This window comes from Chiloscyllium punctatum, chromosome 19 (genome assembly GCF_047496795.1).
Source record: "Chiloscyllium punctatum isolate Juve2018m chromosome 19, sChiPun1.3, whole genome shotgun sequence".
Classification (NCBI taxonomy): Eukaryota; Metazoa; Chordata; class Chondrichthyes; order Orectolobiformes; family Hemiscylliidae; genus Chiloscyllium; species Chiloscyllium punctatum.
The window spans coordinates 20,685,414-20,709,817 of record NC_092757.1 but is presented as its reverse complement, the minus strand read 5'-3'; positions in this window follow the sequence as shown (position 1 = coordinate 20,709,817).

Below are 24,404 nucleotides of genomic sequence, written 5' to 3'. Positions count from 1 at the left end.
CAATATTATGAACAGTGTGGCTGCCCCAAGTAAAGATATCCTTGCATTAGAGGCAAGACGTAAAAGGATCACGCGTCTGATCTTGAGAATCGCTGAATTTGCTAATGAGAATCTGTTGAGGAAATATTAAGTCGATTGAGATTGAACCTAGTCGAATTTAGCAGAATGAGGGAGATATTGAATTAAAAAATACAAGATCGTTTGGACTTTTGACAATGTAGGCACTGGGGAGTTTGAAAATAGAACGATACAGCACGGAAGTAGGTCTTTTGGTACACTATGGTTGTGCCAGTCATAATGATATTATAAAGTAATGCATTCTCCCTGCACAAGCGCCATATGCTTCCATTGTCTGCTTGCTCAGCTGTCTGTCATAAGGTGACTTAAAGCTTTGGTCACATTTTTGATCTGACGGCTTCCTCATTCTGTTGAAAAAAAAACACATACATAACACACCCTCGTTCAATCTTTCACCATCTCACTTCAGTCTTATGCTCCCTTGCATTGTCTCTTCGTCACTGGAAAAGAGATTTTGACATCCACATTATCTATGCCTCTCTTGATGTTAGAAACCCACATCTGATTGACTTGCTGCCTGCAATATTCCAGTTTTTAAAAAAAAATCCATATTTGTCCAGTTTCTCCATAGTGCAACTGTGCTCTTAACTCAATTTTTCACATGCAGCATGTGCAAACATTTTTACACACTTTGCAAAGTGTCCACGTTTTTCCTATCGTGTCGCACTGAGAACTACACAAAGAACTCCCAATTTGGTCAATTTAAAGTTTCAAACAGTTACAACATATCTTGGAAACCCCTATACTCAGTGCTGTGACCGATGTCGGGATGCATGCCAATTCGTTTCTTTCCCAGTTGTGTTGCCATTTTCAGGGAGGTATGGACGTGCACCACGTCCCTCTGTATATCTATATTCCGCAGTCTCATAACTTCTTTTTTTATTTGAACCTAACAAAATGGATCACATCACAGGTGCCTAAATTAAACTCAATTTTCTACCTCTCTGCCCAAATATCTGGGTTGTCAATATTCTGGGACAGTATTTGAAAACCTTCGTCACTGTTCACAACTCGACCATTTTTTTTGTCTGCGATGAGTATTGTTGCCAGTTGCATTGATTTCCCTTGTAGAGAGTCTGTAAACAGGGCGCACAAAATTCCAGCAAGGCTTCATTCATTCAAGGTGGAGATGAGAAGGAATTTATTCACTCAGAGGGTAACAAATCAATGGAATTCTTTAAAACCAGAAGATTCGGCCGCAGCAGTTCGGAAATTCGGCCCATTGAGTCCGGTCTGCCAATCAATGATATCCGATATTGTTTCAATCCCATTCTCCCAATTTCTACATGTAATGTTCGATCCACTTGGCAATCAAGAACCTATCGATATGTTTTGTATACACGCAATGACCTGGCCTGATAGTCTTCTGTGACAGCGGATTTCTAACATTCAGCACTCTCTGGCGAAAGAAGTTTCTCATTGTCTTGTTTCGCAAGCGTCTTCCCTTTCTTCTAATGCCGTGCTTTCCTATCATATTCTCTCCTGCTAATGGAATAATTTAAAAATGTGCACTCTGTCCACACTGTTTAGTATTCTATAAGTTTTAATTGGCTCCCCTCTCAAACTTCTAACTCCATCGAATATTGACCCAAAGTCGCTAAACGTCTTTATAACTTCTCAAAAGTGCATCCTTGCCTTAATATTCTTGTCCCCTCCAGATGAACGATAACATTGCATTTGCCGTGCTAATTACAGTCAATCAAAAGTTTATCTTAAGCGAAACGTCGAAGAGGATTACCTTTGCATTTCATGTTTCAGAAATTTCTCCCTATTTAGAACATCATCAATGTCTCTGTTCTCTCCAGAAAAGTGAATGAACTCAGACTTTTAAACATTGTATTCCATCTGTCACTTCTTACAGTATTCTGAAAATCTGCCTACATCTTTATGCAGCCTTCATGGCTCCTCAGTGCAAACTGCCCCTTCAACTATTTTTGTACCTCCCGCAAACGTAGACAGATTGCCCTGAGTTCCTTCATAACGGGCATTCCTGTGAAAAAATGCAAAGTCGTAGACGTAAAACTGACCTTTGCAAACCAACCGTTACCACTACTTTCCATCGTGAAAAAGATACTTTTATCCACACGCTCTAACTTCTGACAGAAAGCCAATCTTCGATCAAACCTGGACCTAGCTCGTCAAACAATGCGCGCTTATCTTACTCAGCAGTCTGCTGTGCAGCTGCTTCTCGAAGATCTGCTGCATGTCCAGGTAGATAATATCCACTGGCTCTCCTTGACCTAAGTTTTCAAGGAACTCTGACAGGTTTGCCAGTTATGACCACCACTGATGGGACAATGATACATTGGCCCTATTTTACCATTCATTTCATCGTATTCAGTAACGTCATCCTTCAACAATTCGTTACAGGGTGGCTGGCGAGGTTGGGTAATTTAATGCATAGGATTAATTTAAAATGTCCTTTCTCTCCAGTGGGGGATTCCAGAACTAGAGCGCATAAATATAGGGTGAGAGGGGAAATATACAAAATAGACCAAAAAGACATTTTTTTGACTCAGAGTGTGGTACGTGTTTGGAATGATCTGCCGGAGGAAGTGGTTGCGTCTAGTACACTTGCAACATCTGAAAGGCATCAGGATGGATGAATACGAAGGGTTTGGAGTGATATGGGCCAGAAGCTGGCAGGAGTGACTAGATTGGATTTGGATATTGGATCGGCATGGACGAGTTGTAAAGAAGAATCTGTTTCTATGCTGTACATCTCAGTGACTCTATGACTGTATAACTGAGATGGTCAGATCTTAGTTAATCAGTGAAACAAGGGTTACTTTGAAAACGCAGGAGAGTACAGTGGAGCATCATCTATGATATCATTGAATTGTGGAATATACTCGCTGAGCGAAATGGCCTCATTCATGTTTTATATCTCCTGGTCTTCACTAAGTCAGTTTCAAACTCAGTAAAACATGCATAATACTTTTATTCTCGGCTGTCAAAAATGTCCTATACATTGAGATTATTGGATATTTCTCATTACGCAATATTTGATGTACAATTGGCTATTCCCTTATTGGCTCCTTGAATGTTATGAAATAAACCATTTTATATGCAGCCCAGGTTTCCATCCATTACAGCCCTGATACTCCTTATTTATCCCGGCGGGGTGGAGACTGCTATCATACACAGATAATGAATTGCCCTGGCTTCAAGTACATTCAATTTCTGTTCCTAATCATGTTTATAATATTGTCTTGATTCATTCATTTACCAAAGTCCCGCTCACGGTTGCCGCCACTTGCACTTTCTTAGCTGCACCCAAATAGACTCCACTTTTTGAACTTCAGATCTAATTGGCTCTCTCACCAACCTATTCACGTCATAGTTTCGTCATAACATTACAAGACCTTGTTTGGCTTTTTCACTCATCTGCTGAAATCCAGACAACACTTATATATTCACTTCCCATCCATGTTCATTCTGCAGCGACATGCTCCTCATCACAATTCGGTCATATTCGTTCACTTCAGTTGATGCTGTCAATTCAACTGTCTCGTTACAAATGCAGGAAGTGATAGTTTCAGTGATAGTGGGGTTAAAAAAAACTTGAGTCAAAGTCACATCGATACGGGAGTGCTCATGATTGTAAGATGTCACCAAGTTAAGGAGATTTGCTGAAACTCCAGAATCCGATCAATAAGATATCATGCTGTGCATTTGCATTTCCAAATTATTTTCTTGCTAAAACGCATGGTCCAAACAGAAAAATAAAATCAGTGGTTCAAATGATCGCATCTGTCAGCTTTCATAACACAATCTCGTTCCCATCCTGCAAGTTCTATAATTATAGCAACTATAAACTTCTGCAGGATCGACGTCTCTTCCTACATATGTCCCATCCTCCAGGCTCTGCAATCCTCCTGCTTCCGTAAATTGGCCCTGACTCTACAACTCTTATTTCCTCTGAAATTATCCCCAGAAGTGCTTGAGAAAGTGACGGAGCTAAGAAAGATAGGGAGCAATAGCAAGGCTGGAGAGTTTTGCAGACCTCAGGAGTTTTTCTGTAGATAAAGGTGGCTTCAGTAATTGTTAGTGTTCATGGTGATAAAGGAGGGTGGAGGGAGAATGGTATGTTGGGACATTTGAGTTTTCGTAGTATGGATTTCCTTTTTGGTGACTGGATTCATTTGCAGACTTAGGTATGGTTTATTTATTGGATGCTTTCATACGAAGAGAAGAATTGCTATAACAGGACGTTGATTCAGCAAATTGGGAAGTGTGGAGTCTGCACGAAATTTCAAACTTGAGAAGAGTTTTCTGCAATGGAAGGAGTTCTGGAAGCAACAATTGTCTCATCTAAAGCAGATGACCCAAGTTGGGAGGGGTGTTGCTGCAGGAGATGATATCAAAGCGAGGGAGGATCGTACAGCCACAGGAGCTTATAGAGTCGGCCAGAGTTCAAGGAGATGGGGTGGATGGGAGTGATATAGCTGTTTGCAGGGATAATAATGTTTGTAGGACAGGGCTGGTGGACGTAATCAGTGAGTGTTTGAGTAAACAGAGCTAATTACAGAGATAAAAACAGTTGTGTCGACTGGAGTAACAAATAGACAAATGGAGAATAGTCATCAATAAAGATGGTTATAAATATAGGAAGACTTAGCTTCTGGAGGTTACTTAGATATGGAGACTATGGAATCTCTTAGATTTTCCCGGAGATAGGGACAGTAACCTTGGTTTTACAGAGAAGGGAACATTGCACAAACAGGCGGATGTACCTCTGGTAAGTACGGTTGAAGAGGAGGCAGACATTTCCACAAATACGGCAGAGAGCGCAATATTTTATGGAGACCAGTCGACGAATGTAGAGACTGGAGGAGCTTTCTTACCAGGGTGGGTGACAGCGACTGAAAGATTTTTCATTGAGAGGGAGTCTTCTCGGAAACGGTTTACAAACGTCACATACATTGGACGAGCTTCGACAGATCGAGAGTATGACAGGGTCCAAAGAGGACTACACAGATAGAGATGATTGTAGTGTGTCCACAGACTGATGGGGATTTTAGGACTGGAAGAGGTTATGTTGGAAAGGAGGGCAGTAGGAGCTGCAGCAGTTTATGGATACTTGAGGAGATGGAGCAGATTACCGAGATGGAGCAGTTTCCCGGTTAGGATTTGTTGCAGACGGTGAGGGTTGTGTGCCCTGGAAAAGTCAAGGTTGGGGAGGGTTTTCGGTCAAGAAGATCTTACATAAATAGGAACGTTGGAAGAGACTGAAGTAGGTTTCATGAAGAAGTTTACACAGTTAGGGAGGAATATTGCGACTGAAGGTAGGTTCACAGTCATGGAAGCTTGTTTTGGTAGAAGGAGCTCCAGGATAGGAACTGGAGTAAGGGTTTACATGGAAAGGATAGGTTGTATTTATTGAAGAAGATTACAATGATGCGGACAGCGTAACGGAGAGTGGAAGAGACTCTCGGGAAGGTCACATATTCTGGAGAGTGGACGAGATTAGAGACACAGGGCAGGCGCTAGGTCTGGGACGAGTTTATACAAATCATCCGTGTTGGAGGGCTACAGGTAGCTTATCATAATGAGATTTATCAAGGAATGATTACACGTTTGATACAGAGCAGATTTGAGGACATGACTGTCAAAGTTGAGACAATCCAGGTGAGCTTTTGCAGATATATAATTCGTTCGAGGAGGACCAGTAGATAACAATGATTAAGAGTGTTGTAACGAATGACGAAAGTTAAAGTCAGAAGAAAAATTGTAAGGACAGGAAGAGGTGAGAGTCAAATAAAGCGTTGTAACGACTGCAAAAGCTGACATAGACAAGGCTGTAGCATTTTACAGAGATAACGTGAATGTTGAGGATGAGACGAGAATAAGTGACAGGATTTTCGGAAGATCTGAATAGAATCTTCATCGAGTGGAACAGGCCATCCTGCCCTCTGAAGTGAATCCCAGCCAGGCACTGCCCTCAACATATCCATGTAATCCGGCATTTCTCAAAAGAAACTCACCTGGCCTACAAATCCTGAACAAGCTGGCCAAACCACATATGTGCCCATTCTTGAGCTGTGGTGGAAGATAAGAGCAATCAAATGAAATTAACACAGGCATGGTAGACTTGCGCAGTCGAAAAAGGCAGTCGCCCACGACTGGAATCGAGCCAAGCTCCCAGCGCTGCGAGGCTGAAGGGCTGACCACTGAGCCAATGTCCCATTATGTATCTGATGAAACAGAGCATGCACACATTGTAAAAGATCGCAAAGTTCCCGAGAATTAACAGAACAGGAGGAGGTAGTTAGAAACAGGAGAAGGTGACAAAGATGTTATACAATTGAGACACTGGAAGAGCATACAACAATAGGTAGGGCTGTGGAGTCTCTCGACAAATGCAGGGTTTGGAAGAGTAGTCGAGACTGGGGAAGTTAGTAATACTCTGACCTGTAGAACTTGCCTGAGGTTACTGGGTCAGCAAAGAATTATGGGTTGCCTGCGGTTAGAGACAGAGGTAGTTGAAGGGAATGGAATTTATTACATCAATCAAGTGGATGTTACAGCCACAGATGATTTTGTGACGACAGGATGTTCGAGAGCGAAGAAGGCGAGTAGTGACTGGAGATTGTCAAAGGTAAGGAGCATTACAGTGATGAAAAGTGTCACGGAGATTGAGAAGTTTGTAGACAGTGGGTAAGGTTGCAGACGTGCGGAGTGCACAAAGAGTTTCAGAATGTTCACAAAGCGAGGGTTGTCACGAAAGGCTGTCGAAACTGGCGGCCTTCGACTGATGGGGAGGAGTAAATGGACGGTAGAAAATGATACAGTGCGAATTCAGAGTCAGTGAGTTCGCCGAAGAGTGAATGGCAAAGGCAGAAATTCTAATAACCACTGAACAAATGATGTTGCGAGTTTGATCGAGAAAATACAATGCAATAAAAAAGGCGAAACTCTTCGAAACTACAAAGAGTGAAAGTGGGTCCTTATAAACGATGGGCAAATAAGGCCATTAAATAGCCTTGGCAGATCAATGAATAAAATGTCACAAGGTATTCGATAAGTAGAGTTAAACTAAGAGGATTCACAGCTAAAGGGTGATTCCTTTTCAGCATTCACAAAGTAGAAAGGCATTGCAGCCGTAGAATTCAGTTGGGATGGTGAGGTTCCAGATCATGTGAGGATCAATAAGGAGTAGGTATTATACGTATTTGCTGGTATGAATTTAATGACGTCTCCAGTGCACAACGAAATGTGTCCCACAGTGATATGTAAGGGAAGGAGGAGATTTTTGGGGGCTGTCATATCTATTTAATAAGTTGCTGGCCACAGCTGGAGTGCAGAAGGACTGGCAGTTCGCTAATGTGGTACCGTTTTTTTAGAAGAAGAGGAGGGATGGACCAGGTAATTACAGAGGAAGATGCTGTTTGAAGAATTCTGTCGAGCTTTTCTTTTTAAAATGGTTTATAAAAATAATGTTGAGGGCAGTGCAGATGATGTATTTTACCTCGACTTCATGAAGGCCTTTGATAAGGTCCCAAATAGAATGATTGTCCAAAAGGAAGGAGCCCAAGGCGAGTCGGTAAATTGGATCCAAAATTGCTTTTTGATATCCTTTCACCAACGGTGTACCAGAGGGATCTCTGCATAAGCCATTGATATTTACTCTGTACCATCGTAACTTGGACGTGAAACCTGAAGCTACAATTAGCACAGTTGCAGATAACATGAAAGTTGGGTTTGTTATCCACAGTGAGTCAGATGGTCTCAGGCTGCAGTCTAATATCGATAAGATGATAAACACAGCAGAGTAATGGTAAGTGAAGTTTAATTCTAATCAGTGTGAGGTAATGAGCGTTGTCAAATCTAATAAGCAAAGGTCGGAAATAGTAAATGGTAGGTCAATGGCGGGTACTGCAGAACGAAGGGATCTTGGTAAAATGTTCTCAGCGTACAGAAGGTTCTGATGTAAATTTGCTGCCTGAGCTCGAAATTTCGTGTTCACATGTTTCGTTACCATACTTGGAAACACCATCAATGAGCCAAAAGTGGAGCACGGGTGTTAGTGCCACGCTTTCAATCTATGTTTTTAATTTTAATTTGGTTGTTGATTTCATTTGGTGTGGTGATGTCAATTCTTGTGGTGATGTCCTCTCCTATTCTTTTCTCAGAGTCTAATTCTATGTGCTTGTTGATAGAATGACTGTTGGAATGTCATGTTGATATGAATTCTCTGTGCATGTCCCTGATTGGCTTGTCCTTAGATGGATGTGGGCCCAGTCGAAGTGATGTCCTTCTCCACCTGTAAGTAAGGATCTTCGTGAGACTGTGTCATGTCGTTTTGTGACTAGTTGATGGTAATGTACCCTGTTGGGTAGTTTTCATCCTGTTTGTCCAATGTAATGTTTGTTACAATTCTTGCAAAGGTATTTTGTAATTATAACGAGTTTGCTTGTCGAATGCATATTGTCTTTCAATTCATTAGCTTCTGTTTAAGTTTGGTGGATTGTTTGTGAGTTACTATGATGCCAAGAGATCTGGGTATTCTGGCAGTTATTTATGTCATTTCACTGATATAGGGGAGAGTGGCAAGCGTTTACTGGGTGCAATTTGCGTGCTTGGGTGATGCAGAGAAATACGTGGACAGTGTTCATTGGACAACAGTTTCCACTATGTGAAAGAGCAAGTAAAACAGGAAATGATAAACCCCCGGGAAATGATCTAACCAGAGCAAATGACGTCGCCAACCGAAGGAAGTCTAAACACATAAATAGAAAGCTGATTACCACCACCAGTGTTTGTCCCGAGGGTAACAGATTATTGTCACCTACATTGTGACGCAACATCTAAAATCAAAACTTGCACCCCAGTGATCAAGTTTCGATCCAGAGCTTCAACCCGTGCGAGAAATCTCCGAGAAATTCTTTAATCCATGAAGATGTCAACACAGGTAGACAGGGTGTGGAAGGTATCTGAATTGGGGACAGGTTGGGATTTTTATTCTTTGGGGCGAATTACCAGAGATACTGGAGAAAACGTATCCTCGTCTGGCACGGCTGTGGGACCTGAAACAGTTGTGATGACCAAAGTAAGGTGGAGGCTTTTACTGAAGTTGCAGTATAAGTTGGACTTCAGCGAACTGACCATGGTACAGCGGTCCAGAAGAACGTCCTGCCAAATAAAGCTGTTGGGTTGTCACATGCTGCTCTGTGATTTTTGACAGGCGTTCAAGAGAGCAACTTAATAAGACAACACACGCTAGAGCACTGAAGAATATGAAGGGAATTGATGAATTAAATCGCATTTGTGTCAATGCAACGGGCCTGACAGGGCAGGCAGATCAACTCAGGGCATGAATAGGAACATGAGATTGGGATTCTATGGGTATTATGAAGCACAGCTGGGTGAGGACAGCACTGACAGCTCAATCTCCAAAGATACTGATTCTAATGGATGGATAGAAATGGAGACAAGATTAGTGAATACATGACAATGGAACGAAGAGAAAATATTCCTGCGGGATTGCCCAGGGAATCTTCATGAATGTAATGAAAAAATAAGAATAGGCCATCAGTTAGGTACAATTCTTCGACTGACCACTCATAAACATTGGGAGATTGAGATGCAAATTTATCGGAGATCTCAGCCATCAGGAAGAAGAATAGGATGATAATGATAGTGTTTTTATGTAACCTTTCCAATCCTAGACGAGTAGAGCGACAATGTGAAGCATTTCGACGGGAGAAATTTGCCAAGTGTATTCCAGACAACATTCGATCAATATGTAAATGGCCCGAGAGGTGAAAGGGGCGGAAACTGACTTCCCTTTGGGGAACAAGGTCCGCAAAAACAGAGGTGTTAATGGGTGAGCAATTTTGCAAAGTTCCTACGATCGTATTAATTTGAAAATATCTGTGGAAAAGGAGAGGGGTGTTCCAAAAGTGAAAATTATGAAATAGGAGAACACCAATCTTGATAGTATTAGACATGAACTTTCAAAAGGTGTTTGGGGAAGCTTTTTGCAGTAAAAGTGAAGTTTGACACGTGGGATTGATATAAAAGTGACATAAAATGAACATTCAAGATCTGCATGTTCCGACTAGAAAATAGGCTCATGCTGACGGAATTAGGAAACGTTGGCTGACAATTTTTGGCCCTGATGAAGACAAACGAGTGACATAGAACATAGTCAGGTGGATCGCGTGAATCCCTTGATGATCATCGCGTTGTTAGCAATACACGTTGGTTGGAAATCGTGAACGCAAAAAGGGGACATGAAGTATCTTTGAGTGAAAAGTTTAAGGAATATCCAAAGAGAGTTTACAAGTAAATTGAGAACAAAGACGTAATTGGGAGGAGATAGGGGCACTCAAAGATCAATGCGGCCATCGAAATCTGGAACTACGGACGATCTGTATGATCTGAAACAAGTATTTCGCTTCACATGTTACTGTGGAGAATCATAAGGGAAGTCAGGGAACGAAACAACGATTAGTTAGACCACTATTGGGAAATTGTATGCAACTCACGTCTCCGGGCAGAGAATGATATTGTTGAAATTCAAAGGTTTATGAAAAGTAAAAGAAGATGTTGCCAGTTTTGGAGAGTTTGAGGTGCAGGGAGAGCCTGAATAGCTTTGGAATATTTTCAGTGAAGCGTCGCAGGGGGAGAAGAGACCTCACAGAGGTTTATGAAAACATGAGGAGCATCGATTGGGTAAAGAAACAAGGTATTTTCCCATGAGTTTATAAGTACAAACTAGAGGACATTGGCTTAATTTGAGAGGGAAAGATTTGAAATGGACTGAACGTTTCTTTTCTTGTAGAAAGTGATATATATACGGAATAAGCTGAAAAAGCAAGAAGCGGACACTAGTATAATTCCAACATTTAAAAGGCATTTGGATGAATGGATGAATAGTAAGGGTTTTGAGCCACGAGTGACAAATGCTAGCAACAGTGATTAGATTTATCTGGATTATCTGTTCGGCATGAACGATTTGGACCAATCGTATCTTTCCCTGTTGTACATCTTTGTGACTTTAACAAACTCCATATTTTAAGAAGAGGTGTTGATGAAGGTTGTATAACACAAGGCTAGTAAAGTGCCTTAGACTTTATGACGTATATCACATAAATTGTGCGAAAATAGGAAAGAGATTGACGACCCCCTGGCAGCCATGTTTGTTCATTGACACCAATGAGTGATGTGTTGGAAGACTCGAGGGTGGCATTGTGGACAGTGAAGAAGGCTTTCTAAGATTACAAAATAAACTTGATAAAATCGGTGTAAGGGTTTAAAACTGAAAGTGGAGTTCAATCTGGATAAATGTGAGGATTTGCATTGTGGTACAGCAAACGAGGGCAGACGTTATGCACTTAAAGTTAAGGCCTTTCGCTGTGCTGTAGGACAGAGGAACGTCAGCCACATAATTCTTTGACCATTGCATCTGGTAGAGATAGGGTGGCTAAAAAAGGCCTTGGCACACTTGACTTCGGTGCTCAGTCCTTTGAGTACAGCATTTAGGAAGTCATTATGAGTTTTTCCAAGAGTGTAGTGAGGCGTGTTCTGGAATATTGTGTCCAGTTCTGTTCGCCCAGTTATTTGAAGGATATCATTAATCTTGACAATTTTCAGCTCTCTATGCTGGGCATGGAAATTTTCACTTATAATGGAAGACTGGAGAGGCTGAGACGTTTATCACTGGTGCCTGGAGGTTCAGAGGCGACCTCATGGGAGACTTGTAAAATAATGAGGTCTATAGATACAGTAAATGGTAATTTCATTTTCCCGAAGATGGGAAAGGTTCGAGACCAGGAACCGTATATTTCAGTTCAGAGGAAAGAGACGTACATAAACAGAGGTGGGAACGGTTTGGAAGTGTATGGGCCCCGGAAGGCGCAGCTGGGAGGAGCTGAAATTTCGATTATGGCCGCCTTTATCCAAAGCGTCAGTTCGTGTGTTGTATGACTATGACAAAGAATATAATGCATTTTTGACCAATCTCGAGACAAAACAAGCTAACTAAACGCCAATTAACTTGACGACACATATGTGTAAATTGTTGGAAGATATTCTGTGGTCAGGACTGACACACATCTGGAGAGGGAAGGATTGGTTATGGATAGTCAGCACGTCTTTATGAATGCAAATTCGTGTCTCACAAACTTGAGTGAGCTTATTTAAGACGTGACCGAGAAGATTGATTAATGCACTGCAATGACTTATTTAATGACGTCAGCAAGGCCTTCGACAAGGCTTAGCATAGAACACAGGTAAACAAGTTAATGTTAAATAGGATCAGGAAGATCTAGACAACTGGATACAGAATTGTCTTCATTCTAGATAAAGAGAGAAGGAGAGTGGAGGTCCAGTGCTGTTCTTCAGACTGGAGGCATGTGACAAGCGGTATAGAGGAATGGTCTGCTCTGTTTCCACTTTTGTGTATCATTTACAGGAACAATTTTGGTGAAAGGATAGGAGACACCACTAATATTTTTGTGGCTACCAAAAATTAGTGGGCACTTAACACAGTTTACAGAAGGGATCTTGATCAACCATACCATTCGGCCAAGGACAGAATATGGAGTTTAATTCAGGTGTTTGATGCTGTTAAGACACACCAGGAAAGACTAATATCGTTAATGGTAGTGCCCGGGCAACGTTGTCGAATGGAGAGAGAAAGCAAGGGTGCAGTTACAATTAACCTTGGAACTGATACCACATGTGGATAGTGATGTGAAAGCGGTATTTGACACACATGACTTCATTGCTCAGAGTGTTGAGTACATGGAGGTATTTCTAACATTATCCTGAATAGATCCCTTTGCCTAGTAGGCCGATAGGTTGCCATTATAATGGTTTATAAATCGATGCGGGACATACGTAAAGGGACAAGTCAAGGGTAGGCCAGTCGAAAAAAAAAGTACAACCTTGAATGAGAAAGCAACGATTTAAACAGGGGCGTGACGTGCAATATATTCCACAGAGCAAAGTTCGTATATGGAAGGAACTGCTCGGCGAAATGGAAAAAAAAAACAATTATAAGATGCAATAGACATTTGAACAGGTGCACAGAGAGGAGAACGTTCGAAAGGATATGGGCCAAACGCAGGAAAATGCGACTCATTCAGTTTACTAAATTTGGTCAGCATGGGCAAGTTGGGACCAACGATCTTTTTCAGTACATCATGGCTCCATGCCTCCAGTTACTGGAGGCGGAGTCTACCGAGATAAGGTATGTTTTAAAAACTGAACCTAGTTACAGAGATCGGGACGGTAGTATAGATTGGAACATTTATCAAATACATCGAGGGATTCTAGAGTGGGGAGGGGTTTACAGAGATTGGAGCTGTTACAACAGTTCGAATAATTGAAGACACTGGTCCACAAGACGTGTCGTCAATACAGTGCTGGAGAGAGAACACAGAACAGAAAGATCGCCCCCTCTCGTAGCAGGTATGTTTTAACCTCTGTTGTACTGATCCTTCCAAAGCGAACATAAGCTTGGATTGATAACTGAACAACCTATCCTGTCTTTGCACAACAAAACGTAGTGTATGTTTAGTGGATGAGCTTTGGAAATTTCTGTATTTTCCCCCACCCACCCTCCCAACAAATAGCATCTATGGCATGTCATGTATCCCCGTGTTTTGGTGACCAAACTTTGTTCTCTGCTCTGTGTACTGAGAGTAAATTTACCTGCTGCGCGATTTAAAAACAAAAACCTGCAGACCTCCCCACCCGTTCGATGAAGGCAAACATACCATACATCTTGTTGATCACTCTATCAGCCAGCACAACCACCTTAGTGTACAATCGAACTAAACTTCCAGATCTCTCGCTTCATCAACTTTTCCCAGGCTCGTCCGTTTACAGAATGTTTTTCTCCAGATTTATACTTCCCAAAATGCATCACCTCAAATTTTCCCGTATTGAACTCCGTCGGCTACTTCTCTGCCAAACTCCAGTCTATCTAAATTCACCTGTATGCTTTGACAATCTGCTGTGTTTCTGTTACGCTACCAATCCTCGTGTCATCTTCAAACATGCTGACCATACCAACAGTACCATCTTCAAGATGATTGATGTGCATCACAACGAACAGTGGCCCCAGAATTGATCCCGGTGGAACATCATTTGTCATCTTTTTCCGTTTCACGAAGCACCCTTCAACTACTACTCGCTGTCTCCTGTTGCTCAAGCAGTTCTTTATCCACCAATCTGGAAAACACTTCACAACGTGTGTCTTCACTTTCTCAATTAGTTTACCTTGGGAATCCTGATCAAACGCCTTGCTAAAGTCCATGCATATATTGCATCCACAGCCATTTCTATCAAATTGCTCACTTCCTCAATGAACTCTATTAAGTTGGTAAGGTAAGATCTCTCCCGCACAATATCATTGTGCCTATCACTGATACGCCCAGTATTTTGCAAATATACATAGATATCATCCCTTAGTACCTGTTCCAGCAACGTTCCTGCGACTGACATCAGGCTCACTGCTCTGCAGTTAACTTTGGCCCCTACTGTCTTTCTTGTATAGCGGGACCACATGAACTACTTGCCGGTCTTCCAGTTGTTCAATTGTGTTTAAGGATGATACAATACATTTGTCAGGCACACAGCTATTATTCTTTAGACACCCCGAGTTACATGGGATAGATCTCATCCTATCCAGGCGATGTGCCGAAGTTAAAATCTTTTCACCGACTCAGCTCATCTCTCCTGCAAATGACAAGGTGATCCAGATTTAACAACCTTTTATCTCTAATCTCAACTTTCATGACGTCCCCTGACTCACTGAACACTGATACAAAGTAATCATTGAGAATCTCAGCCATTGTCTCAAGTTCAACACAAAACCTTCCTTACCCTTTATTGAACCAACAATTTTTCTCATGAACCTCTTGCTTCTTAAAGATAAATAAGAGGCCTTGAGATTCTCCTTAATTCTGCTTCCTAAAGTTATTTAATGGCTCGTTTTCACCCGCTTGAATCCTCAGTTCACATTCGACCTATTCGGCTGATATACCTCCAAGACTCAGTCTGTTCTGAGCTGTTTGGTCCTTGCGTACACGTCCCTGTTATTCTTGGCTCGTCGCAGGATTTCTCCTGTCATCCACATTTCACGAATATTGCCTCTCCTATCACTTTTGGTCAAACTATATTTGAACGCCTTCCACATATCAAATATGGACTTCCCTTTAAATAGCTGCTCCGAATCCACATTTCGAAGTGCCTGCCGAATTTTGATGAAATTGATCTTAGCCCTGTTTAGCACTCTTTCCTTAGGACCTCTGTCAACTTGCTGTACATGTATTCTTAAACTGACATAATTGTTGCCGCTATTCCAGAAGGATGTGTGCGAACTGGCCTGGCTCATTCCTCGACACAAGCCCCAATATAGCCCCTTCCCTCATTGGTAATTGACATTCTGCTCTCGAAAATGTATTGTATGCTCCTTTTAAATTCTGCCCATTCCAGTCATCTGACATAAATGTATCCCAGTTAAAGCTGGAAAAATAAAATCTGTCCTGTATACTGCCTCAACGATGTTGCTGCATACTTCTTATTTCTCTGCACTACCCATATTGCCTCACTGCTCAAGCCCTTCATTGTGCCCTCATTTTGCACAGCGCTGATATTATCCCGGATCAGCAAAGCAACTTCTCAACCCATTTTATTTCCCTCTCTGTCAAGTCTGTATCCTGGAAAATTTCGTTGGCAATCATGCCTTTCTTCAAACAAGTCTCTGTGATCGCGATAACGTCATACACTCAGGCTCCAATCCAAAGCCTAAGTTCATCTGCATTGCCCACAATACGGCTTTCATTAAAGTGTATACACTTCAGACCAACAGTTCGTTTGCATTCATCTACTCTCTGCCTACTCTTCTGTTTGGTAATGTTATCTTCATATGATCCTAACTATCTGTCGTTTCAACCTCACAGTCGAATAGAGTTCTCTTCAGGTTCCATGTTATACCATTGTTCAATGGCTGTAAAGAAACACCTGGGAACAATAGAACGAAGGCCCAGATCTGTCCTGAATACCTTGCTTGAGGATATTCCAAGGAAAAAGATATGCATGCATTTGGAAAACAGGGTTTGACTACGAGTATGGTTTTGTGAGTGAGAGGTAATCACTCGCAAATGCGTTAGATTTCTTTAATGGAAGTGACTAGGAAAGTTGACGAGGGCTGGTGGGCAATAAAATTCTATACGGATTTCAGTCAGAGTTTTGCTATGTCTCCACGTGATAAGCTGGTCTGGAAGGTTAGATCACATGGAATGCAGAATAATTCGGCAAGCTGGATACAAGATTGGTCCATGACAGGGAGAAGAGTGCAATATTGGAAGGGGTGGAGGCCTGTGACTCGTATAGTTCCTCAGAGTTCAGTGTTGGGGCTAGTGCTGTTTGATGTCGATATCAATGATTCAAGTGAAAATGTGCAAGGTATGATTAGCAAGTTTGCAGATCGTCTTAAAATATTGTGGACAGTGAGGAAGGTTCTCAGTAATTGCATCAGGAACTTGACCAGATGTAAAGGTTTCCTCTGAAATAGACAATAGAGTTTCATATACATAAGTATGAGGTGTTGCACTTTGGAAGGAATTTCAAAATAAGGTAGAAGTTTCATGATGAATGGCAGGGAGTTAATTCGGGTAGTGAAACTGAAGGACCTTGGTGTTCAGTATTACATTTCTCTGAAAGTGTTGTGAAAGATAGAATGGACGGTGATGAACGCTTTTGGCACACTGTCCTTCATCTGGCATGGCATTGAGTAAAGGAGGTGGGAAGTGATTTTTCAGTTATGCAATACGTTGGTGAGATCACACTTGGAATACTAGAAAGAGAGCAGAAGAAATGTGGCTCGGAAGCAGTGGTCTGAGTTATGGAGAGACGTTGGACAATTTAGGACATATTTCTTTCGAGCATAGGGAAATGAGGCAGGACTTATTCAGATGCACAAGATCATGACTGACAAGCATTGGGCGTAAGCAGTCAGACATTTTTCTCGCACTGGGGAATGGAGGACGAGTGGGCATCATTTAAAGGTTAGAAAGAAAAGAATAAAAGGGGAACACGGAGGAACATATTTACACAGTGGGTGGTACGCTTATTGAATGAGGAGCAAGCTGAAGTGGTTGATGCAGCTGCATTCACAATCTTTAAATGGCATTTGAATGAACACTTAGCTAGGTCTAGACCAGATTGGACTAAAGGCTCTATCTATGACCTGCATGTCTTTAAAACGCTAAGGTTATGTACTCCAAGTACAGTCTCACTAAGACCTCATGCAGCTGTAGTATCTTTTCCTTGTCTTTCCAACATTACCTTTATAATATTTGCCAACATTCCAACATTCTGCCTGTTCACCTGGTACTGTAATAGCCGCCAGTGAGCTAATTGACCTCCTGCTATCCGTCCATACCAGGCACATTGGGGCATAAATGCTTCTTCCAGTCATTGAGCAGCAGTGTCAATGCTCTGAATGATGTCTCAACATTGTGAAAAAAAATATATAAAAGGTCTCTTAAAACTAGTAGCAGGATTACACAAAGTCAAAGAACAATAAATATTGTTATCTGTCCAAAATTCCAGCAATTGGCACATATTCCGGAAATTCTTTCCTATTCATATAATGATCTAGATGTATTGTGAAATTTTAAAGTTATGCCAGTTGCCATGACTTCCTCTATCAACTGACATCATATATGCCCCATCCTCTGCATAATAAAAGTTGTCTCAAAGATCATTTTTAAATCGTTCCCCTCCACATCTGGACTTGCCCTTCCCAGCAAAAAGACCGTGTCTGTGGCCCTTCGTGGATTTACAAGCGTCAATAGCTACCAACGCCCTAGGTAAAACAGCCCCATCCTGTTCAGACACTCCCAAGAGCACAAACCCTTAAAATCTGTCAATATTCTTTTCTGTACGCTTCCTAATTCCACATCTTTCCAATAGGAAGCAGAGCACAATTGCACACAATGTTAAAAAAGTGTCCTAACCAGTGTACTGTGCAGTCACTTTATGCAGCAGGTAAATTATTTTATCCTTGTTTTATTTTCCAAATGGCTTGAAACATACGCAACCTTGCATATCCCTGGCACTACTCCCATATATAAGGATGAAAGATTAAAAACCCAAGGAGTGTTTATTTTTGGTCGTTCATCAACACACATTCATTTTATCCAGACGGAGAAAATATTCTCAATTAGTGTGATATGAAAGTGAAGTGACAATTACGTTAGTTGAAAATGTTTGTTCAGTGTCTGTGAATAATATCAGTCTCACTGGATGCCAGTTGTCCCAGTGGAGATTTTCCATATTTTAAGAATAAATTAATACCATTCAATGAGTGATCCCGCAGTCAGAGTGGGGTAATCACCGACACAATCAACGGCTCCAGAGAAAGGGAGATGAGAGTTCAGAGGCTGAGACCAAGAGATTTGAATGTGCAGAAAATGAATCAAAGTCTGAGAATAGTCGATTGCAATGTTCTAACAATTGTCAAAGGTTTTCCTGAGGCTATTTGGTATCTTTCGACATATTATAACCAATGGTCATTATCATCGCAGATCAAGATTTCACTTCTAATTGTTCAACATTTTTATTATCCTATCCTGGCTATCGTTGGTGTCCCTGGTAAGTATCACTGCCCATTATTATTTCTATTAACCATGTTTAAATGAATTACTGTTTTTCAAATTTACTTAATACTCGTTTCCACTGACATTCTTGTTGAGACTTCGAGTCCAGTTATTCACTCTACAAACCACTACTAACCACATCTGTGAAATTGGTCATCTACAATCTCCCTCTTTGCTTCTAACACTGTCCCTCGTGGATCTCTGTGTTGACCGTTAAAATTTCATCTTTGAATCATGAGTCATTGCATCCCTGTTCTTGTTATTTAAATATTTGAAGCCTGAAGGTCACTATATTCTGTTTTGTATGCAAACTCGGTTTCCTTCCCTGACTCCATCCCATGCCTCAGCAATATGTGTGGCTGAGAAGAGTTCCAGATGTGATGATCTCTTTAACCGTGAGATGATTCCCGAAATCATATCCTGACCATTCATAATGTTAACTACTAACACTACCAGAATATATTTTACTCGCTCATCCAATCTACTACTTGAACCTGGAGATATGAAATACAGTCGTTATAACACCAATAACCTGCTGATGACACTCCTAACCTCAAAACTGAAGATGCAATTCTGAGTCAATTTTCCACCTAATGTATCCGAACTGACACAAAACTCCCATCCATCCATCACTCCTCTGTGTTCTGCAACATATTGTTTTTGCGTTTGGCAAAGCCTTTCTGTTGGTCTTCACAAGCACGTGATCACATCTGTCAGTGAAATATCCCTCAGTCTCGGCTTGGACGAATCAAGTCTGCGCTGCACAACATGACTGATAGTTGCCCATGGCTAATCCAGCAGAATTTCTATGACAGCAGATAGGGCGCGTAGAAACGTCACACGTGAAGCAGTAGTACCTCTGTAACCTCAAGATCAGCAACAGATTTTGACGCACAATATAGACAAAAGAACATTTAAAACTAATTAGATATTTCTCCGAAATTAGTTAATCAGTCCGGTACAATATTAAAAGTAGGCTTTAGTCAATATTCTTCATGGAATCATAGATTTCGAAGTAGTTATGGTTCCAAAACCCTTTAAAAGCAGTAGACAAAAAGGTTCAAATGAGTTTCGGACGGAAGGGACGATCATTATCCCCACTCTCATCAAAACAGTAAGGAATGAACATAGTGTTTAGCAGAAATTGGAATGTAGTTTGAATGACAACACTGTGACACAATTTATTTGAAAAAAAGTATAACATGAGATGTAACCACGTAACTTTTCTGGGACTGAACAAAACTCAAGTTCTTGAGAATAGTAAGACGTTTCCTGAAGTCGTTGGGAAGAATGCATTCATTGACAGTTAACATCGAGAAAGAGCACCTGGCAAATGTTACTTATATATAGCATTCATTGTGGAAACCTCAAAAAGAAAGATCAGAAAGTGTGGGAAAACATTATGTAGGACTGCGAGGTAGTGGTGCTTTCGACCCCCTGCTTTCTGAAATTGATGATTAGCACTTTAGTTTCGGTGACACTGAGGTAATGATTGTTAGATTTGCATCACATCACAAAGCACACCATTATTTTCTTCTGTCTCAGTATTATCTGATATGCAGTCTAAAATTAACTTGTAGATGAATGCGGACCCAGTGAATATAATAAGGGGCTGAGTGCATAATGTTGAGATGTGTCGGCATGGAAGATTGTCGTGGAGGAAGTGTTTTTGTCTCGTTTCACTGTTTATGGTCTGTGGGTCAAGAACTGAGGATTCAAATTGCAGATGGAATAGCCGCCACCTGTGTCTTCGAGCGATGACATTAGTTTGGTTACAAGCATAGTGTTGAAAGGCGATTCTGTAGTCATAACGTAGACGCCTGATGTAGGTCATATGGATGTTCAGATATTCCAGTGAGTAGTGCAGAGCTAGAAAGATGATATGTAACTTGAACCTTTTGTTACATATCATAGGCTATGTATATGATAAATTGCAAGAGATCAAGTCATGATAGATTTTATATGAGCCAGAAGTAATCTCTTGAAGCTTTTCATAATTATGAAGGTGAGAACCACAGAATGGAAGTCAATGAGAAACGTTGTATTTGTTTTGTGTTATACCTGGGTTTTGCTGGCCTTCTTGAAGCAGTTGGGGACTTCAGGTTGTAGCAAGTTCAGGTTAAAGATATTAGCGAATACTCCCACCAGTGGCGGGGAATCCAGTTGGGCCAGTCGCTTTCCTTGAGTTCACGCACAAACATACTGGTCTGACGTACGTGGTGTTGACTGAGAGATAATTGCATTCTGGCTTTCGGGCAGGTGACAAATTTCCAATGACCTGCTGCATCAACCAAGCAGGCAATGCAATGATTCAGTGGTTAGCACTGCTACCTTATTGCGGCAGGGATCTATGTTCCATTGCAGCTCAGGGCAATTGTTTGCGAGGCCTTTGCGCAATCCGTCTGTGTGTGTGTGGGTTTTCTCTGGGTGCTCCGGTGTCCTCCCACTATTCCAGTTATATGAAGTTTAGGCGAATTGGACATAATAAATTTGCCATACTGTTCATGGGCGTAATGGGTATGTGCACTTGTGAGGAGTTAATTGAGTGCAATCGTGTCAGGGAAAGGATCCAGGTAGGTTAGTCTTTGCAGGGTCTGTATGGACTTGTTAAGCTAAATGGACTGTTGCCACACTGCTGGGATTCTAGAATAATATGTGCCCCCTGGGAGAAGGGGACTTATGTTGTTCGAAATTGTGCTCGGCTTTATATTTTTTTAGCCATGTTAAAAACGACAGGTGTCCACACAGATAACTTGGTTCTCAAAGGTAGCACAGTGTTGCCTCTTGGCATCTTTAATGGGCTTATCGAGTTTTTATCTGGATTTCTTCTGAAAGTCCGAGTCGTCAGCATTGAATGAACACATTTGGTCTTGCGTAGATCCTGGCTCATCCATGGTTTCAGGCTGGCGAATATACTGATTGCCACCTTTGGCACGCAACCTCTACATATTTACTGATGATGGCGGTGTACTCCTGCAGATTAGCCACTGAATGATTGAATATCTTTCATCCAACATTTCAAGAGTGTGAGGGGGCAGAGCTGAGAGTGCAGGTTAAGGAGACGATGCTGTGTAAAACTGAATGGCCTAAAAATGGATTAATTAGCTGGAACAGATAGTTTACGTCTCAGACGTCGAAAGAAGATAGCCAAAGTGATAGTGGATGTCTTAACCGTGATCTTTCAGGAACCATGAGGATGAGATACAGTCTGAGCGCAATGAAAGAAATGCTAATGCAACACGCGTGTTTCAAAAATGACTAAGGCAAAATACCGAACATTATAGACCGTTTTGGTCATGGGTAACATCTTGGAATCCATTGCGTACGATGAAATTTCGAAATAATAGGATGTGGATGGTAAAATAGGGCATCGTCAGTAAAGTTTCGTTCAGGGGCAGTTTTGACTGAAGAATCCACAAGAATTCTTTGAGGAAGTAAGGAGCCATCAAATAAACGAGATCAAATAAATGCATGTTAAATACCTGGACATAAAGAAGGCCTTTGACAAATTGCTGTACAGGACACGAAAGAGTAGGAAAAATGCCTGAAAAGAGGCTTGACTGTTTGACAGAAATCTGAGGAGTAAGAAGGAAAAGAACGTTCTCAGGACGGCTGTTGGAGACAAATGTTGTGCCACAAAGCTCAGGTTCGAGTCCAAACCCTTTTAATGTCTGCATTCGCGATCTACATGAAGGAATTTTGCTTTCAGGTACTGTCTGCAGAAGATACAAAAATAAGTAGAGTGGCAGTTCGTATTGTGGGGGCGGGGCGAGTGCAGACGGATTTGAAAAGTGTCGGAGAGAAGTGTGAGGTCATGAACTTTTCTACGAAGACTCTTTTCTAAATAGGGAGGAATTTCCGAAGTCTGAAATGCATAGAGACTTGAGAGTTATTTTCCAGGATTTGTTCAAGGTACACTTGCCAGAATAAGTCGATATTCAGGATGATAAATGCAATTATTACATTTACTTTGAGAGGAATTGCATATAAAAGAAGGGATGTCCGTCTGAGGCTCCCAAACTCTCTGGTCTGACAACAATTGGAGCATTGTGTGCAGTTTGGGGACCGATGCCACAAGAACAGTTTGTCGCTACTGGGGCGTCTTCACAGGAGCTTCACGAGAATAAACCCAGTAATGAAGGCTTAACAAACTAGGAACGTTTGTTAAAGATGCAGGATTTAAACTTGATGTTATTTAGAATTATTATAAATTGAAGGTATGGTTAAGTAAAAGAAGAAGCACATGTCAGGTATAGACAGGATAGATCGAGTGAATGCTTCGACGATCACAAAGGAAGTAGGAGTATACTTAGGAGGGAAACCAAAAGGGCAAAAAAGGGGACATGAGATAACTTTGGCAAATAGAATTAAGGATAATCCAAAGGGTCTTAATAGATATATTAAGGACAATTGTGTTACTAGGGAGAGAATGTGGCACCTCATATATCAGCAAGGTGGCCTTTGTGTGGAGCCACAGAAAATGGAAGAATATACAAAATGAATATTTTGCATCAGTATATACTGTGGAAAAGGATTTGGAAGACATAGACTTTAGGGAAATAGACTTTTCATCTTTCAAAATGTCCGGATTACAGAGCAGGCAGTGCCGGATGTCATGAAATGGGTAAAGGTCGATTAATCCACAGGATCTGATCAGGTTAACTGAGAACCCTGAGCGAAGCCAGAGAAGTGATTTTTGGGCCTCTTGCTGAGATATTTGTATCATCGATAGTCACAGGTGCGGTGCCGGATGACTGGAAGTTGGCAAAAGTGGTGCCACTCTATAGGAAGGGCGGTAAAGACAAGACATGGAACTATAGACTGCTGAGCCTGACCTTGGTGATGGGCAGGCTGTTTGAGGGAACCGTGAGGGACAGGTTGTACATGTATTTGGAAATACAAGGACTGATTAGGGATGGTCAACATGGCTTTGTGCGTGGGAAATCATGTCTCACAAACTTGATTGAGGTTTTTGAAGAAGTTACAAAGAGAATTGATAAGGCACATCAGTAGAGGCGTTCGATAAGGTTCCCCATGGGAGACTGATTATCAAGGTTAGATCTCATGGATTACAGGGAGAACTAGCCATTTGGATACAAAACGTGCTCAAAGATAGAAAGCAGAGGGTAGTGGTGGATTGTTGTTTTTCAGACTGGAGGCCTGTGACCAGTGGAGTGCCACAAAGATCGGTACTGTGTCCCCTTCTTTTTGCCTTTTACATAAATGATTTGGAAGTGAGCATAAGAGGTACAGGAAATAAGTTTGCAGATGACAACAAAATTGGAGGTGTAGTGGACAGCGAAGCGGTTTACTTATGAATACAACAGGGTCTGAACTAGTTGGGACAGTGGTTTGAGAAGTAGCAAATGGTGTTTAATTCAGAAAAATGCGAGGTGCTTAATTTTGGGAAGGTAAATCTTAGCAGGACGTATACACTTAATGGTAACGTCCTAGCGAGTGTTGCTGAACAAGGAGACCTTGAAGTGCAGGTTCGTAACTCCTTGAAAGTGCTGTCACAGGTCGATAGGATAGTGAAGAAGGCGTTGGTATGCTTTCCGATATTGGTCAGAGTATTGAGTACAGGTGCTGGGAGGTCATGTTGCGTATGTACATGACATTGGTTAGGCCACTGTTGAAATATTGTGTGCAATCCTGGTCTCCTTCCTATCGGAAAGATGGAACATAGAACATAGAACATGGAAC